Raw genomic sequence first — 6,530 nt, 5'->3', positions numbered from 1 at the left:
GAAGGAGTTGTGCTGATCTAATCAGAAATGACACAAAGTGAAACAACTTGTAACTCAAAACATCTCCTATGACACAGTCTTATCCCTAAAGAAACAGTGTCATATCCATGACATTATATAGAAACACAAGAAAAGTAAAGGGACTCTAAAAGTAACCTTAGCCAGTAGAGAGTATTATTCCACTCTCCAGGAATTTGTGAGTGGTACAAAACGTTGAACAGTTGGTACCCACTTAAAGCTTATTAGTTTGAATCCACACAGAAGGACCTTGAGGAACGCCTGATAATCAGCTTCTGAGAAGCTTCAGCCATTGAATCCTTATGGAACACAGTGCTGCTCTGCTATAAATGGAGTCACCAGGAGCTGGATCTGCTCCATGGGAACTGTTCCTGGTGTTGGCATCCTTCTGCACAGAAGTGTAAATGTACCTATGTCTTTGTGGGGGCAAATGATATCGTGAGTAACTGATTACAATTTAAACAAACTGGGGAGTTTGAGGGAGATAGCAATATGTTTCTAAGTGCCTTTGAGTTGGCATGACTCATAGCTGACCCACCATTGAGTTTACAGAGGCCGTCAATCATGTGGGAGAAGCTGCCCATCCTTCTCCTACAGAGCTGCTGGTGGATTCAAATGGAGTGCCTTCGGTTTGGAAACAAAACTCCTTACCACTAGGCCAACAGGGCTTCTAATATCTATATAGATAGATCCATATCTATCAAACAGACTACCTATTTATTCCAAGAGAGTTAACTTACTTAAATTTATCTTGCTAGATTTTTCTTTCTGGTTAGTAGAACATTCACATACATGGTGATTTGCCTACTCAATAAGTCCAAGAACAAATTTAGGTCTTGCCTTTTCCTTCCTACACTTCCTGACACCATAACACACACACACACACACACACACACCTTCTACATACGCGCTCAGTTCCTCCTCTCTACTTCCCTAATTCTCAGTTAAGTTCATCATTTTTCAGGTCACCAGGTTCAGAACCTTGGTTTCACCTTGGGCTGCAAATTTTCTTGTGCTTCCAAAATTGTTACATTTTTAGGAGATGGTGGCAAGATGAAGAGGGAAAAAAATAACAGTAAAGTTGAAGAAAAAGGTAAGACAAATGTAGCTGTACAATTTCCCTTATAAATTTACATAATTTACTACTTAAAAAATAGTAAGTGCCATTGACTTCTAAGATTATATTCTCTTCCTCTCAACAATTTGTACAACTTAAGTTTTGGTCTTAAAGCTCCTGTTGTACAGCCCATAGGGAGTAATACTGCTAATCAAGGTCACACCCCTTTGTCGATTAGACTAGAACCAGCAGCTCCTCAGGAGAAAGATGACCAATCTCCTCTTGTGTGATATACATACAGACATGTAAACCCAACTGAGGGTCAGCTATGAGTTGATTCTGTATTAATGGCAATTAGAGAGTGAGTGAGTTTTTAAATTACACCACAATTGACACTCTGTTATACTAGCTGTAGCTATATTGTTGATTACCATGGATTTGAACCAACCCATTGCTGACCCAGTAGTGAGTTTTCAGAGGTAGTTAACTCTATGGGAAGAGACTGTCCATCCTTTTCCCACAGGTAGCTTGTGGCCTTGAACCACGTGTCTTCAGGATTGCAGTACAACTTCTTGCCACTAGGTCACCAGCTTTGTTGTTGTTGTTATGTGCCATCAAGTCATTTGCAACTCATAATGATCCTTTGTACAACAGCCCTAAACCCTTCTCTATTCCTTGCCAATCTCATTGTCTCTGACACGCCTATCCCCATTATCATAGTGACGGAAATCAATCCATCTCACTGAGGGTCTTCCTCTCCTGTCCTGTCCCTCCTCCCTCCTAAGCATGACATCCCTCTGCAAGGACTGGTCCCTCCTTGAAACATGTCCAAAATATGTCAGACAAAGCTTAAGAATTCTTGCCTCCAAGGAGCAGCTTAGCTTCACCCTCTCCAGGTCGAACTTGTTTGTTCTCCTAGAAGTTCATGGTATATTCAATACTCTTCTCCAGTACCACAGCTCAAAGACATTAACTCTCCTTCTATCATCCCTAGTCATTGTCCAGCTCTCTGAAGCACAGCAATTAATGGCAAAGTCCATGGCCTGTATCCGGCACACCTTAGTCTCCAGACTGACATCTTTACTCCTCAGTACCTTGGAGAGGTCTCTGATAGCATACTTTCCCAATACAATTCATCTTTTAATTTCCTGGCTGCTTGTATCAAGAGTGTTGCTTATAGAGCCAAGCAAACTAAAGCTGTCAACAGTCTCAATCTCTTCACCATCTATTATGATGCTGCCAATCTGCCCAGTGGTGAGAATCATTGTTTTCTTGACATTGAGCTTCAATCCATTTGAAGGCTACAATCCTTGGCCTTCTGCAGCAAGTGCTTCTGGTCCTCCTCAGTTTGAGCAAGCAGGATTGTGTTATCTGCATAATGCATTGTTGGTAAGTCTCCCTCCAATCCTGATGCCACATTTCTCCTCATAGAGCCCAGCCTCCCGGATAATCTGTTCTGCATAGAGGTTGAAAAATATGGAAATAGGACATATCCTTAATGCACACCCTTCTCAATTTTGAACTATGCAGTGTTTCCTTGCTCTGTTCTGATGACAGCCTCCTGGTCCAAGTATAAGTTTTGCATAAGCACAATCAAGTGTTCTGGGATTCCCATTCTTCTCAAAATCAGCCAAAGTTTGTTGTGATCCACACTGTCAAATGCCTTTGCAAAGTCAATGAAATTCAGATAGACATTCCTCTGGTACTCTCTGTTTTCAGCCAAGGTCCATCTAACATTAGCTATAATACCCCTAGTGCCACAGACTCTTCTAAATACAGCCTATACTTTAGGAAGCTCTCTGTTGATGTGCTGTTTTAGTCATTTTTTAATGATCTTCAGCAGAATATTTCTTGTATATGATATCAATGATACCAATTTCCACAATCTGTTGGATCACCTTTTTTTGGAATGGAAACAAATATAGACCTCTTCCAGTTGTTTGGTTGATAAAATGTTTTAAAATGCCACTCATTCCAAAGAGGTCACTGAGCTGTCAGTTAAATTAGCTGAATTGACCATAGTGGTAAGGAGTTGCACTGCTAACCAAAAGGTGCACAGTTTGAATCCACCAGCTGCTCTGTGGAATGGGGACAATCATTTCCCATGCGATTTACTGCCTATGAAATCTGCTGAAGTTCAACTATGAGTTGATTTGATGGTTCTCAACAACATGCTTATATACGCCAAAGTTTTGACACAGGTCAGTGTGCTTATTTCCTAAGAGAAATGTATTGAGCAGAGATACGCTGACTTTTTTCTTCCTTCATGACCTTGATAATACATTGACAAGTGGTATTCAGGACTTGCCTAATGGACTAATGATAATTCTTCTGCAAGTTCCCCTTTCTAGCGGAATTTACCTTGAATTCAAGTAAAGTATATTAGAAGACTTTTGCCAAGAGGGACTTTTTACAATAACTGTAGTTCTATACTTATCTGATAGTACTTTGCACAAGAATAGAGAGTAGTAAGAGCAATCATAGACTAAAATAGATGCAAACAGTAACTCCTTTCATGTCAATACTGACTCAAAGACCATTCCAGTACAGGCCAGGAGATCAGGGTTTTAGTCCTTGGTTTACTTAATCAGGGTTAACTAGCAGTGTGACCTTAAGAAAATCACCTTCTCTCTTTGGGCTTTTAGTTCCACAGAAGACAGAAAATTCTATGAGCTATGCCAACAGTCCGAAGTTTGTTCTTTACAGTAACCAAAGATAATGGAAAAATAATGATGACATGAAAGAATGAAATAGAAGATTTCCAAGGGCACATGGAGAAGACAAATGTAATGTACACAGAGACCTGGAGATGGAAAAATCAAAAGGGAAGGTCATGTATGGCATTTCTCAAGCTGAAAGAGTGAAGAAAATAATTAAACCTTGAGTTGCAATATTGAATGCTTCTAGGGGCAAAATATTGGGTAACACAAGAAACATCAGGGAAATATAGAAGGAATACGCAGTATCTCTGAAACAAAAAGAATTGGCTGACATCCAACCATTTTAAGAAATTGATGATGTTCTTCATTGTCATTGAGTCAAACCCAACTCATAGCTGACTCTCCAATGGGTTTTCACAAGCTTGTAATTGCACTGATGTCCTGTCTTTCTCCCATGGAGAAACTAGGGTTTGAACCACTTGCGTTTCGGTTGGAAGTTCAATTCCCTACCACAAGGCCACCAGAGCTCCCTTTTCAAGAAGTGTCATATATTAAAGATCAGATGGTATTAAGAGGGGCCCAAGCTGCATTATAGGTATTGGGGTAGGGGAGGAGCTCTAGGAACTAACAGAAGACCAACTGAAGATATTTGAATAAACAGATGCATAGCTAGAAGCACTCACTCCCCTATGCCAAGAAATTTGGAAGATGGCTACCTAGCCAACTACATAAAAGGTGACAGACATGAAAGGTTATCCAATAAAATGCAGAAATTACTGGACAAAGTCATTAATACTGCTTGGAAGTTATATTTTGCTGAAGGAAATTCATAAACTGTTGCAGGAGTACCTTCAGGAAATTATGATAAATTCATGTTGAATTCAGAAAAGGAATTCAGAAAAGGATACAGAGTAAGAAATATCACTGTTGATGTCAAATGGATCTTAGCTGAAAGCTTATAATACTGGAAAATACTTGCTTGTGTTTTATAGGCTATGAAGAGGTTGATGATTGTGTAGATTGTAACACATTGTGTGCAATAAGATGAAGAAACGAATTCTAGAGCACTTCATTGTGTTCTGGTAGGCTCTGTCCATAGCCAGGAGACAATAATTAAAATAGAATAAGGAGATACCACATGATTTAAAATTAAGAAAGATGTGCATTCAAGCTTCATTCTCTCATCATACTCATTTAATTTGTAGCTGAACAAATAATCTGAGAAATTGGACTTTATAAAGAAGAACATGGCATCAAGACTGTAAGGGAAAAGTCATTCACAATCTGTAATATATAGATGACGCAACATTGGCTGCTGAAAGTGAAAAGGATGTGCATTACTTACTGATGAAGATAAAAGACCATAGCCTTCAGTATGGATCACATTTTAACATAAAGAAAACATAAGTTGTCATAGGTGGGCTAAGAAACATCATGATAAACAGGGGAAAGACTGAAATTTTCAAAGATTTCCTTTTATTTGGATCCTTAAACAACACTCATAGGAGCAGCAATCAAGAAATCAACCGATATATTGCATTTGGTAAAAGTATGGCAAAAGAGCTCTTTAAAGTGTTAAAAAGCACATTTTGAAGATTAAGTGCACATGACCCATGTCATGATGCTTGTACCACCTCACATGTATGGGAAAGCTGAATGGAAGGGGAAGATCAAAATAAGAACTGAAGCTGTTGAATTATAATGTTGGCAAAGAATACCAAATGTACCACAGGCTGCCAGAGAGAGGAGTTTTGGAAGAAGTTTGGCCAGAATTCTCTAGAAATGAGGATGATGAGACTTTGTATGACTTACTTTGGACATATTACCAAGAGAGATCAAACAAAAACTCAACTCACTGTCATTGAGTTGGTTCCAACTCATAGTGACCCTCCATCTGGTTTCCAAGGCTGTGAATTGCAATGGGAAGACTCTACCCATCTTTCTTCCTCAGAGCCTCTGGTGAATTGGGCCTGATGGTGATGCACAGCCTTTCGGTTACCAGCACAACTGCTATGGCCTATGGAAGAAGAAGAAGGAGAAGGAGAAAGAGGAGAAGGAGTAAAAGGAGGAGGAGGAGGAGGAGAAGGAGAAGAAAAGATTCTCAGAAATGGACTGACACTGTGGCTGCAACGCTGGGCCCAAAGAGATGTGAGGATGGCACAGTAATGTTTACTTCTATTGCATATGAGGTTGTTTTGAATTTGAAACAAGCCTAGCCTAGTAGCACCTACCAATGATGTTTATATGCAAAAATATTATCTAACCTGTTTTCGTTTTCTCAGCAGAACAAATAACTTTATTTATCTTGCAAAAGGTCACAGACATTGAGGATTTGTTGTTGCTTTTTCGGGAATTTTGTATTTATATAAGGCTTATGCAACAAAGTGTTCATAGGTCCCAGAACATAAACAATATCAGTCTATATAACATAAACAAAAGAGAGGATGTAATACTTGAAGACATTTTAGGTAAAAGTCTAAAATAATGCTCTACTAACATGCTTCGTTTCACTGCCTCCTATGTTTTGGTGATTTAAGGTGGAGGAAATTTGCACATCATACCTTAACCCAGAAAAATTCTACCCCAAACACAGAAATGACAGATTGTGTCTCTTTAAAATATTGTGCATTGTCTTCAAGAACCAATGAGGGTCATTTATCTCTCCCTTTATAACTCTCACTCCTCCTGTTCTAGAATGCATCCTCCTACTTCGCTAAGTGAAAAACAGAAATGACCAGTTAAAAGTCAAATTGCAAGAAAATTACCTTAAGGAGTTTTTGGAAACATTATCCTGA

This window comes from Elephantulus edwardii, unplaced genomic scaffold (assembly GCF_000299155.1).
Source record: "Elephantulus edwardii isolate Elephantulus edwardi_28Jun2011 unplaced genomic scaffold, EleEdw1.0 scaffold00165, whole genome shotgun sequence".
Lineage (NCBI taxonomy): Eukaryota > Metazoa > Chordata > Mammalia > Macroscelidea > Macroscelididae > Elephantulus > Elephantulus edwardii.
Note: the sequence above shows the minus strand (reverse complement) of the source record.